At 33.1% G+C, this 13,993-nt stretch overlaps 1 long non-coding RNA gene across 1 annotated transcript; it reads left to right on the top strand.

Moving 5' to 3' along the window:
* Positions 1–9,044: 9,044 nt before the first annotated feature.
* LOC140750674 (uncharacterized) lies at positions 9,045–12,795 on the top strand. The gene is made up of 2 exons (XR_012103238.1): positions 9,045–9,511; positions 10,553–12,795. It is a non-coding gene; the product is annotated as an uncharacterized LOC140750674 (long non-coding RNA).
* The last annotated feature ends 1,198 nt before the right edge of the window (positions 12,796–13,993 follow it).

Raw genomic sequence — 13,993 nt, 5'->3', positions numbered from 1 at the left:
AGTTTTAAATTTTGCGTCCAGCTATATCTAACAGCATGCATATTTGGTGTATAAATTTGCGGGCGTGTTAAGCGGTTTACGCAAATAAAAGTCGCTTTTGAATATCTAACGTTTACTCGACTTGTGTTTTGTACGAAGTGTTAAAACATGAAGGTTTCTGTGCCATAGACAGTGGCAAAGAAATGGAGACTTACCATAGATACAGAAATACAAATAAATATTGTAAATAAACTAGGTAATATTATTAATAACATAATAATATTCTAAATTAAATAATCAGTTGTATCATAAACATTTAATATCTGTAAAATAGTACCTACAATAAATTTAACAGTAGAGTGACGGTCTAAACCAGTGTTTTTCAACCTTTTTCATGACACGACCCCCATACTAAGAAAAAAAATTTTGCGACCCCCCGACCCTTAATTTTTTTCATATACCTACGTTATTATATTCAAATATAATTCCATACAACATTTTTATGCGTCCTTATAATCCTTATTTGAGCATTTAAATATATTGAATAAAAGTCTTCAAGGGCGGGAGGAAAATATCATCACAGCAAAAGACAAAATTCATGGCTTTACAAAAAAAAATGACTTGTGGTCATCGTCTATAAATCAAAACAACTTCGACTTATTTTCATCGACCTAGGCCTTTATTGAAGAAGTTGGAAGTGCAATAAACATTAACTCATATATGCCGGGTATGAAACTGGTGTTAGATAATTTGAAGGAAGAATTATGCCACTACTTCTCAGTGCAAGAAGTATCAGAAAATATTGCGCAACGGTGGATTTTAAATCCCTTTTTAACTGCAGCTATAAATGAGGCAAAATTAGGCAAATTTGCTAAAAGAAAATCTTTTAAAAATAGTCAGTTTAGATACCTTTTGGTTTAAAAGGAAAAGAGAATACCCAGAATTAACAATTGAGGCCTTAAAATATTTAATTCCATTTGCCACCTCGTATTTGTGCGAGTTAACTTTTTCTTCAATGACCCAAATAAAAAGTAAGCAAAGAAATCGCCTAAACTTAAAAAAACGACTTAATTCTCAATATAGCACAAATTGATCCACGATGGGAGAAATTGATCAATCAAACACAAGCGCAACTTTCACATTAAGATGTTCTTGTATTTTATTCTTAGGTGATTTGTTTGTATTCACATACAAATGTTGACAAGTATATGCGTCCTTTTATTAACATTTTGTTTCTTAATAAATTTAATTTTTTAAGCTTTATTGTTTTTTTTTACTCAGTTGTTTCTCTCAGCCATCGCGACCCCCCTAGAGAACCTTCACGACCCCCCACGGGGTCGCGACCCACACGTTGAAAAACACTGGTCTAAACGAACCACCACATATGCAACACATTTTCGACATCTAATTAAATCAATTTAGATATATAAGGTTCAATATTTAATTTTACTAACTAAATTGAGACTATTTTGTAAACCAAACTTGGGAGAAAAAGATGTTTTGTTTTTTATAATTGAATTAAGGTGACGAGCTAAATTATAATTATGCTGGAGCCCTAATGTATGAAATTATTGAACGCATTGGATTTTTTTTTGTGAAATTTTGCCAAATCATATAGAATAGGGGCGTGAGGATTTATCTTGATCTTGATTTACGTAGTAACTATTTATTAATCTGTGTCTTGATCAAGATTGCTTGGTTTGGGAAAAATATAAGGTATGTTTTTCAGAGCATACTTCGACTGAGCTGTGTTTAGGTTGGTTCGATCGCTAATTAACCCGATGAAATCCTCGTCCTGTATAATGTTATTAACCTTGTCCGAGTATGAATCTCGATCCATGCATGAATTTCCGGAAATTATAGCCTAATCAAATTAACTAGAATAATATATTATTAATGCCTAGCGCCTATTAAATTACAATAGCAAAAACTAGTATTTCTGTTGTTAATAGCATACATTTTCTGTTGTAGGTATAGCGTTTATTGTCCCTGTAGTCCCGGAACTAGAATAGGGCTACGGTATCCCCTGCTTGTCGTAAGAGGCGACTAAAAGGGGGCTTCCGGGGTTGCGGGCAGCAAGATTGGGAGGTCGAGCCGTCCGGTAAGCAACTCCGGGAAGGACGGCGGTGTGTGTGATCACATACCGTCATAACCACCAGACGGTGTGGTGAGTCCTGGAGCTCACCTGGGTGGAGCCCGAAGGGGCAACGCGTTCAGAGGACTCCGGTTGCGTTCCGTAGGAGATCCCGGATTCCTCTTGGCAACGTAGAGGACGGCCACCGGGGGGGTTTTAGTGCGGTAAAAATCCCACATAACCCTGTGTCGCTCCCACGGCACCGGGTACCTTTTGAAGGTTTCCCCCTCGTAAACAAAAAAAAAAGAGTTATAGCTTTTATACACACTCAAGTACATGCCTGTCGATCCATATATTACCAACCAAATTTTAGCGTAGCTACCCTCCTATTAAAACAGAAATAGGCGTAGCAGCTTTGCTTCTCTTATCTTTAGGCATGAATAAAAAGCTCCCAACGTAAAAGTACAGTACAGTATAGTACATTAGCGGATTTTCATTAGTCGAATAAATCCTTAATTTGATTATTTTAATGTCCCATGCAAAAAAGTGCTCTATATGGTATCTCGTATCATCGTATCTCTCTGGTAAACTTAGTTTCTGAAAGTTCATGTAATATTATGAATTTTACTTTTTCGAACAGTTAAATGAGATACATTTCATAAAGTTCAGGGATTTCGAATAATTACAAAATCTTTAATCAGTTTCTATTTAGCGAAGAATAACGGCCATAAGTATTAACGTGAAGTTTGCTATTGGAGTGGATAGGAGGTTAAGTCTACCATGAATGTGAATAATAAAGATTATCCAGAAGCAGTCTAGAAGTAAAAACTTAGATCTTTGAGCTTCATTCAGGTAGATATCCTGACCTGAACATGTTCATAAGCGGCATTAATTATATATCATTAGGTCGATTGTTAGTAGAGCCCGTGCCAAATTTCTAGTCCGCTCTGAAGTTGTTGCACGTACGAGTAGTCAGAGAATCAGTGCGGTCGAACACAACCACAAGCATATAGTAGCAATCTAAGGGCACACCGGTTTGCACCCATGGGCGAGAGCGGGCAGCAGACAGGTGCAGGGAGGACCCGCGCTGTCTCCGTCCCGCTGATATCCACAATTTGCTGTCATTGCGACGCGACTCGCTTCTATAATCAGAGCGGACTAGAAGTTTGGCTCGGACTCTACAAGATCGTTTATATTACGTATACGAAAGGGAAAAGGAATTTATATTTTATATTGTGAGTAGGTAATTTACACATTTCTGAAATATTAAATTGAGTATATAAATTCAATTTTATTTACCTACTCGCAAGAACGTTATAACGTGTATAATAATGTAATGATATTTATGCTTGTTATTGTTTGCTAATTGGATAAATAAGGTGCACTTTGTTCACATAAATTAATTAATTCCAACATTTACGTACGTTCGTACGTAAATGTTGCTTCTATAGTTAAAAATGGTTTCTATAGTTACTATTTAAAAGTTCTGTAGTAAGAATCTGTAATCAACCCCAGATAGAATTAGATTCCTGCCCTAGGTTGATCATTAATGCGTCGCTACCCCTGAAGCTGTAGTGGTGAAATAGGTGTGGCGGTGGTGCCGCCGGAGTCGAACCACCGAGAGTTCCACCATACAATCTTTAATAGGCAAACCGCTATAGAAAAGCTATTTAAAGTCCAGTCTCTCGGTGCCTTTCCACAAGCCTTTAGAATAACGCAAAAAATAAAATAGATAGATTTCGTTCTTAATACAGCTTTATTTCGTGATACACATATACGAGTAAAAGTAGATTTAGTCACAGTTTTATATATACGACATATGCCCGTCAATAATAAAATCAGTGTGGAAAGATAGAAATTTGACTTTTTTTAGTACGCAGAAGTCAAATATGGATCTTTGGTAGGAAAAACATGGTATACAAACTATATTATTAATAAGGTTGATTATTAATAATCTTTTGAGTTTTATTGTTATAATATATGTCGCTCTTCTTTATTTCACAATTGTTCTGTTTTCTTGTCGTGTGACCCATTATGTGATGTGATGTGGTTCCTCTTTTCGTGTTTTACATTAATGAAGGCTTGTGTTAAAAGAGAAGTATAATAAAAAAATATATTCAAATCTTAGACTGGATTTTAATGTTTTTGGAATTATGAGTATGGATTATTTAACTACAAAGTACGTTGTTACTGACTTTGTAATTCCGGAACAAAACAAATATAGAAATTTCGACCAAAATATGGACGACATCGTTATATTGTATTTCCGGATCGTTATCTATTTTTCATAGGAATAGAAACTTTCTTTGATTATTATTCCAAAAACGTTTTACAACTTGATTTTATTTGCAAGTTAAGATGTAAAGTTATTTTAGTTATTAACGTTTTATATAAATAAATCTTTGACATTATTTTTTTCTACTTACCAACTGCAATTTTGTAATATAGGCTTTCCACCATAAATACTTGGTCAAACTAGAGAAAGCAGACAAAGCGTAGTAGCCGTACATAATTATGTGGACAAAAGAGTTCAATGTCCCGAGGAATATTATAATCTCCGAAGGTTCAAATTTAATAACAGCCCAACAGAAGATGACGACAGCGGCGTGATGGTAGACATGAAGAAAGGAAACTTGACGGTAACACTTTCGGAGAATGAAGAAAACGGTGTCCAATAGCTCAGAGATCTTAGCCAGGAAGTAATAATAGTAGTTATATATTACCTGGAAAGTTATAAAGAAGCATTAGAAATGAATATGTAAATGGTAGAATTCTTAGTATTCAATTCGTAGTCAGTCTTTTGCATTATCAAAGTTTCAACTTTTTATGAACTTTTTTTATTATATGTGAATATTTGCACCAATCATAAATAAATCAATTGTAAAATTTCGATCTTCGGTAGGCCAAAAATTTGATAGATAGGTCATTAATTCAATATTAACAGCGATAATGGAGAATTAAAACATTGTGAAATCTGAATGGCCAACGGTTCCCTATAATTTTCGAAGATGTGTAATTTCTACCACTTGTGGTACTGCTGTGATTAGAACCCTGTTCATAAGGATTGCAATAAAATTGTAATGATGATACTTACTTGCCATTGTAGATCTTCCGAGTCCGAGAGACAACCTCGATGTATCAAACCGTGTTTCCATATTATTGTAAAACCCTAAAGACAAAAATAAATTTCATAAAACAAATATGTCATATGTTTTTAAAGAAACCTAGAATTTTTTTAAAGATTTCCAAAGTCTATAACCCAAATTTGAGAAACGTTTCCTCGCTGAGAAAATACATCCACACAAAAGAGAAAAAAGAAAATAAATTCTAGTGTAATTTAAAAATTTAATCCTTTTTAGAAGATTAAATAAAGCATCGGTCGTAAACTGTATTTTTTTCGTCTTATCATTCACTAAGAGAAACAAAGCTTTGATTATTTTATTGTCGTTATAATGAAAAAGAGATAAATAATTAATTATTGCTAATTCTAAGTTATTTGAAATTATTATTATTTGAAATTACGATTATTTGAAAGTTAATCGATTATGGTTTCTTCCGAATGCTTTGAAGCTGCAAGCTCTAACCGTCACGTGGTCGTAATTTCCCTACTAAAAAGTTAGTTTAAGACATTAATGACATTGGGATGGCATGTGTCAAAATGGGCCTATTAAATTGTGACGACTATAGGTACAAGTATTTATAAAATAGATAAACCTCGCTACGCTTTGCTGCGACACAGGCAGATTATTTATAAATATTATGAGGAACTTCCTCTTATATTGTTGAGATAAAAAGATAAAAACACTGTTAAATTATAGAAACGCAACATTGTGTAAAAAATCATGTACAATTTTGAGTTTTTTGGACACAAATATATATATGGTGGTAATATAAGAGTAACAGACAAGCATGTAGTCCTGGTAAGTGGCTACTGCCGCCTACGGACATCTGTAATCAACCGCAGATAAGATTCCTACCAGTGGTCGCTTACTAATACGCCGCTAACCCTAAATACTAAGCTGAAATGCTTCTTCCTTACCACACCCTCCAAACCAGAAAACAGCAGCGTTTAACATTACTGTTATTAGGCATAAATAAGTGTAGCGGTGCCTATGGAGTCGAACCACAGAGGGTTCTACCATCTTAAATATCTTTTTATATAAGTTTATTTATTCTTTTTATTTGTAAAGATAACTTACTTTTTCCCTTCCAGTCCCATAGGGACCCGTTGACCGACTGAACAACTGTCCTCATTGTGGGCGGCCGTCTCAACGGCAATTAATACACTAAATGACGCTAATGTAACAATCCAAACTTCCATATTAATGCATCTATACTAATATACTAATATTATAAATGCGACAGAAACTGTGTCTGTATGTCGGTTTGCAAAATGTTCACACCCGAACGCCTGCGTCTGGTGTGATTATATTTGATGAAAAAATAATAAAGTCTAGAGATTATCAGGTTTTTTAGAAGTTTATGTATATTAATTAAATTTCAATGTAATCAACCCCAGAGAAGATTACTTTCCTACCTGAGGTCGACCACAGATTCGCCATTACCTCTGAGGACTAAGCTGGAATGCCTTAGGAAAGTATGTCTTCCTTACCATAGAAACATAACAGCGGTTATCACTTCTGTCATTAGGCAGAAATAGGTGTGGTGGTGGTACCACCGGAGTCGAACAGGGTTTACCTCCTTCAAATGGAATGCGTGTCGAAAGCAACCTAAAAAATGGATAACATAATAATGTAAAAAAAATACGTAGGAAATACTTTATTCATCACACAATAAAGGTAAGCAGATCGGCATTTCAAATGTAAAATATGTAATATACATATCTTTAACTTCGTAATTAGCAGATGGGGTTTTTATGTAAAATACCTACATTTTAGCTACGCGTAAAATGTACCTTGGGGCAGATGGTACGACGCATTTTTTCTTTTAACGCGCTTTTATTAGCTTGGATTGTACGTTTGTATGTATGTATGTAACAGTAACTGAATCTTTGAGCCCGATTTTTATCCACTTTGAACGTTCAGTTTAATTCAAAATTTTAAAGAATTATCAAAAACCGATGACAATACACGATTTTAAGAATTTTGTACCATGGTCCTTATCAACATCCTCAGGATTAACGAGGGGAGAGAAAGCGCCTTATGGAGCGTACAGGCAAAGTTACTAGATTGATTTTTAGCTATGAGAAATAATAATGTGTTACAGGCACATCGCATTGATCCATTTATATTGCTGGTTGTTAATACTTTACGTCACTTATTAAATACTTTTCTATTTTATATTTTAGAATGTGGAGTCTTGCTTTGAGTTATGAAATGTCAGCTGATGTTTGCAATGTCTTTTATAATGGAGATATGATAAAATAATAGTGGATAAAGATGTAATAATGTAAATGTTGATGATTATGGAAGAATATATTGTATTTCTGGAATTCCTTCTGAGCGTTTTAATAGCTCAGAAGTGGGATTACTGCAAAAATATACTGTTTTTGCAACGCCCACGGATGATGGATCCTCAAAGGTCATGTTATTTTTGCTATTTTTGTAAACGATTTAAAGAAGTAATGTAGAATACACGATAATTGAAATTATAGTCGAATGAATTTATGAAGTAAATTAATACTGAAAGAATGTTGAAATATGTGAATATGTTATGAGAAGAAATATTCTGTTTTAAAATGTTCGATACAAGTTTAATCTTTTTTTCGCTTCTACTGATTTTTATTTTGTTTTGAATTACGTGATGTATTTTTGCATTTTTCATAAAAATCGAGGCGTCATAATTTCGCAAATTTCACATTTCACATGTAAATAAACATTTAAAGACATTGAACTATCTATACCCCAGCGAAATTGGAAGAATGTTTACCAACAATCGTTGCTTAGCAACTGATCAGGGGAATATAACAAAAGCCTTTTTTTCGTCGGTCCAATGTATTTAGAAATAATATTGTAAAATTTTATTTGTTTTATATCAATATTGCTTCTTCTATTCGGCACATTATGTCTGTTTTGAATTAAATATTGTGAATAGATGTTTGAACTTGACTTTACTTTTAGTTCTCGCGATTAATCTTACAAATTTTAATTTTTAATTCGTACGTCTTGTACTTAAAATACTTATAAATTGAAGATACTCACATCGTTATACAAACCAGCTGGTGCGGTGTGCATTATTGAATAGTTTCATAAATTAATTGAAATTGTATTTAAAACACCATAACAAAATCAGACCAAATGTTCTAACAACCTGACATTCCTATGGCATGGCTTATTCTTAGGGTTATTACTACTAAACTTATTTGGATGTTTTTTTGTCTTTGTCTGAGCGCAATAATATCAATGTTGTAAAAGTGCGTCGTATGTAATGAGGTTTAGAAATAGTGGTCATGGCAAAATAAAATATCATCCTTGACTACCAATTCCATACTACCAATACCAATTCCAATTATTACCACCAATTCGAAATGGTGTCAGTATGAACCAGGATGATCGTTTTTATGAAAATACTGATAAGACCCTATCTACAGCCTTATATATTTAACTTCTTTGAAATAAACCCCATAAACGATAGATAATGTAAAATTAATTAAACGAACAATTACATAGGATTCATGTGTAAGTTTCAGATAAAGGAAGATAAACAAAGTGAAGTTATCCATCCATAAATGCACTTTAGATGGTCTTCGTAGCCAACTGCAGAAGTTAAAAAGCCAGTGATGATGAGCAACGAAGCCGAAGTATTTCCAGATGTAGTCCGAGAGCTTGTTATGACCAACACCGCAGCTGAGATATAGTCCGAGAGCTTGTTATGATCAGCACTGCAGCCGAAGTGCCAGATATAGTCCGAGAGCTTGTTATGATCAGCACTGCAGCCGAAGTATTTCCACACATAGTCTGAGAACTTGTTATGATCAGCATCGCGGCCGAAGTTTCTTCAGAAAAGATCGCAAGCCATTCATTACGGGAAATTGACAGACTATTCATTATTATAATTTAAGGTCGAATAATAATGAAAATCTTAATCAAGATTGCTTTTGTTAAAGAAAAACTGTTAAAGCAAAATGAATAACTCGTGTCTACGTTACTGCACTTCAATAATCACCTTAAACGAAAAGTATTCGTTCCTTACAGAAGTGATACTAAAAGTACAGTGCTTTATAAATCAAAGTACCTACTCTTTTTCTACTGATTAATTTTGGAAGATTTTGCAAAAGTCCTTAAGAGATTATGGTTTCCTATTCCGCACAAAATAATGTTTCTGAAGAGTTTTATGAATGTGAAAATAAGAAGATATGGATAAGAGAGTATAGAGAAGAGATAAACACAGCAGCACGTTATCAAAAATAGACTAAAGGACAATTAGACTAACGAAGTAAAATATAATAGATTAGATATATGAAATATGAAATATGTAGATTCATATGATATAAAATATGTAAGTAGTGAAAACATTTTCAGTTAGAATTTTGTCAACGTGATCCCAACAGTAAATCAGGAAAATCAAAATATAACCTAAGTTTAGAGTTGATACTGAATTCAAAGTGTACTTTATAACAAAGAATACCCCATACTTATTACTTCACTTGCTCGAAATGTTAGAACATACAGAATTATAGTATGTGTAATTAAACCTTTGCTGATCCTGTTTACTCTTTTAAGTGATGATTAACATTTAAAGACAATAGATAGTTTATATCTATTTATTATTTCAAATAACATATTGTACTAAATGTTACATGAATGATGAGGTAGTAATGTTTTATTTGAATGGAGCATATAATTACATTTTACTTTTATAAGATGAGTACAAATAATTATTATAATGATATTTACGCGTATTTAACATACGTATATATTCATGCAATTATTTTAATGAAATGTATGATATTGAATAATGAGAAGTAACAGTGTAAGGATATCTATACTGTCTACATAGCACATGAGCTTGGTCCATGAGAGAGAGTGTTCCATGCATGAGTGTTATGTGACAAATTTAGTTATTTCTTAACTGAGTAATTAAAAGTAGATATTACAAAGCCACAGGGAATAGTGGTAACGATATATAATTTCAGAGCATAATAAAATACGTATGTTTATGTATATGTTTTCATTTTATTGATGTGAAATTGAAATTAAATTTAAGTTCAGACAAAAATGTAACTGTATGATCCTCTTTATTCAATAATATTGAAATAGTGATTTAAATTTAAATAATTGGAAGACCATATTTATACGAGTATAAAATAAGTGATGTGAACAGTTAACACGTTAAATTAATTGACACAAATTACCTATATACCTTGACACAAATATCGTGCGATATTAGTTAACTTATTCCAAGACTAAATAGACGAATCAAACCCCAGGCCATATTACAAAGTCTACGGATATTGGGCTAATTAAAATAAAGTAGGGTTTTAGATATATTTAACTGTACAAAATATTCATCATCGGCTTATGTAATATTTATTTTTAGAAGCAAGTGTTTTTATGACACAACTAATACGAATTAACAACGGATTAATTGAATAAAATAAGAAGACTTAATGTGAAAGTCAGTGCTAATGATGAAATAATTAAGAGAACAGTTTTCGAGGCATTTCAAGAAGGCGTTGATGGATATAAGGAGCCAGGACACAAGTTTAAAAAAAAGTTGAAGACATAGATTTTATGTTCAAGGCGGAAATAATGATTCTAGTGGAATATTAGAAATGAACTTTATTTATTCCTTAAGATAGGGAAGAAAGATGGGGGTTTCCACGGATCTGTTTCCTTCGAAGAGTCAATCCATTGATAGAGGTACAACATACTCAACATCGATAGAGGCTTTTGTGACGTCAAGTAGACATTCTATACCTATTATAATAAAAATGAAGCAAACATACGATTAAGTAAAGGTTGATAATGAAACTGCAGAATGATGAACACAAATAGAATTGTTTAATTTTTATCGATTTTTGAAGGAGGTGGTTCTACGTTTGGCTATATAAATTTTTGGAGTTCATGCTGTACCGGCAAAATCTCAGAGGTTCATGTCAACTGTATATTTTAACGAGTCAGAGACGCCAATAAGTTAACACACAGTAGATACTTCGTGAAAGTGTGTATTCCAGACGGCGTTATAAAGCTGACTGACGTGGGGAACGGGGAGGAATCGAGCGAATGCATCTTACGGAAATTGTTAGTAAGATACGAGCGAACCGATCCTAAAAGATAATTTGCTGGAAAGCAGTATGTTTCATATAAATTAAATGTGATTGCTAATGCTAATTCTAATACAGTGAAAAATCAAAAACAATACCAACGGCTAAGATTTGGATTGAATGTAAAGATGCTGAAGGCTTGTATCTTCATCGAAAATAAAGTAAATTCAAGACAAGTCACCAACGAAGAATCAACAAAATACTTTGAAAAAATTGTTGGGGCTCGAAATTGTTTATATGAGCAAGAGAAGAAGCGGCATTTAAGAACTTTAAAAATAGATTTATAGGATTTAAGACTTCTTTGGATATGGAACCATTCTTTGGATATGAACTAAACTGGGGGATTTTATTTTTTTTCAGGACCTATCAGAGTATGGGTTAGGTGTAATAATTACATATGCCATGAAGGACCGTTCTGAACAACACTAATTATGGCTTCACGCGCTCTAGAGAATAATAATGTATGAATAATTTGACAAAGAAGCTTTAACCTTTGGATTAAAGTAATCAGTATTAAGCAAGAATATTAATAGTTAATGCCGATTTTCTCAAATAGATGGACAATTCTTGCAACATCGATGGGTACCTTAGTGAGTGTTTTGAGGACATTAAAAGAACGAACAGCCGACAACAATTCGCTGGAAAATAGATTTATTAAAAATTATCGATGGAAATAGTAAAGATGAAAAATTAATAGCTGAATACTTCTATATTACGGAAAGTCATTTTCAGAGAATGAACTACTTCTAACCCCAATGTTACTTTCCGAAAGATGACAAAGGTAGGCAATGTAGGGAACAGCGTTCCTGTACTAAAATGCAGATAGGCTGGGCATCTTAAGCCGTCTACCGAGCCACAGAAAAGTGGACACACAACCATGCAGATGGACGGACAACATCGTACGATTGGCTTGAAGAGATTGGATGAGAACAGTGCGAGATCGGGACTTGTATAAGACCAATGGAAAAGCTGACATCCAGCAATGGATGGCGACGGGCTGAAGAGAAAAATAAACGAGAATTTGTTTTGGAAGAATCTATTAAACAGGAATAATAATATTCCACAATCTTACGAGTACTGAGTCAAGCGGAGATTACCATTAATATTCTTCTACAAATAAAAAAAAAAACAGCGGTTGAGATGCTGAATGTTCGAAAGTATTGCACTGCGATCTCAGATAGGTATACTTCGAGATGCACAATCAAATAACGCTGACCAGCAGTCAGAAGTTTGATGTATTGAATAACGAGGGGACTCGTTACTTTGTCGGATGGCCGAATGTTACAGGCACATCGCATTGATCCATTTATATTGCTGGTTGTTAATACTTTACGTCACTTATTAAATACTTTTCTATTTTATATTTTAGAATGTGGAGTCTTGCTTTGAGTTATGAAATGTCAGCTGATGTTTGCAATGTCTTTTATAATGGAGATATGATAAAATAATAGTGGATAAAGATGTAATAATGTAAATGTTGATGATTATGGAAGAATATATTGTATTTCTGGAATTCCTTCTGAGCGTTTTAATAAATGTTATTTCCCTATAACTCAAATGTATTGAAACATATCTATAATGCCATCTTTTAGAATGATTTTTAGGATTCCGTACTAAAAGGATAAAACGAAACCCTCCGCTGTCTGTTCGTGAGTCACGGGGCTTTATCTCTTAAACCGTAATAGATAGACACTTGATTTTTTTACAAGCGAGAGAAAGCGCCTGATGGAGCGTACAGGCAAAGTTACTAGATTGATTTTTAGCTATGAAAAATAATAATGTTATTTCCCTATAACTCAAATGTATTGAAATATATCTATAATGCCATCTTTTAGAATGATTTTTAGGATTCCGTACTCAAAGGATAAAACGAAACCCTCCGCTGTCTGTTCGTGAGTCACAGTGCTTTATCTCTTAAACCGTAATAGATAGACACTTGATTTTTTTACAGACGATGCATAATGATGGTCGCTATAACAACAAATACTAAAAATTAATAAAATAAATATAGTTCAAAGAACTAAAAAACACGCTTTTATGATAAAATCAACTAAAAAGTAGAAAATAATTTTCAATCTAGGAATCAATTAAGGAACAATAAATTGTATAATTGTGGAAAAAGTGTGGGGTGCTTTTCGAAAATTAATAAGTGGAGCTCTCCACGCTTTTTTCACAATTATACAATTTACTGTTCCTTAATTGATTCCTAGATTGAAAATTATTTTCTACTTTTAGTTGATTTTATCATAAAAGCGTGTTTTTTAGTTTTTTGAACTATATTTATTATATAATATAGACGTAGTTCAAAAGCACAGTTCACCTGCTGACAAATGAACTCCAAATAAGATAAAAGTGCAAGTTGAGATCGACCACAGATGCTTTTCTGAACTTGAATACGAGTAAAAAGCCTCGTATTATACCCAGTGTTACCTTGCACTGCTACATAATAGTAAATACATTTGTAAATTGTAATCCATATGTTACTTTGATATATAAACTACATTATTGGAAAGTTAACACAAACTTTAGGATAGGATAGTAGGAAGTACTTGTAGGATGAGACAACATAGCTTATCTAGCTATTTATTATATATAGCTATAGCTATATATTTGAAATACATACATTATTTTGTGACGTGAACACAAACAAAAGATTTAATTACACTGTTTTAATGCCAATATTTAATGTATTGATACAATTATTATAATCTACA

This window comes from Epargyreus clarus, unplaced genomic scaffold (genome assembly GCF_041222505.1).
Source record: "Epargyreus clarus isolate Ecla_fem2 unplaced genomic scaffold, WU_Ecla_fem_2.2 ptg000021l, whole genome shotgun sequence".
Lineage (NCBI taxonomy): Eukaryota > Metazoa > Arthropoda > Insecta > Lepidoptera > Hesperiidae > Epargyreus > Epargyreus clarus.
The sequence above is the reverse complement of the archived record's forward strand: the minus strand, read 5'-3'. Positions and strand labels throughout refer to the sequence as shown.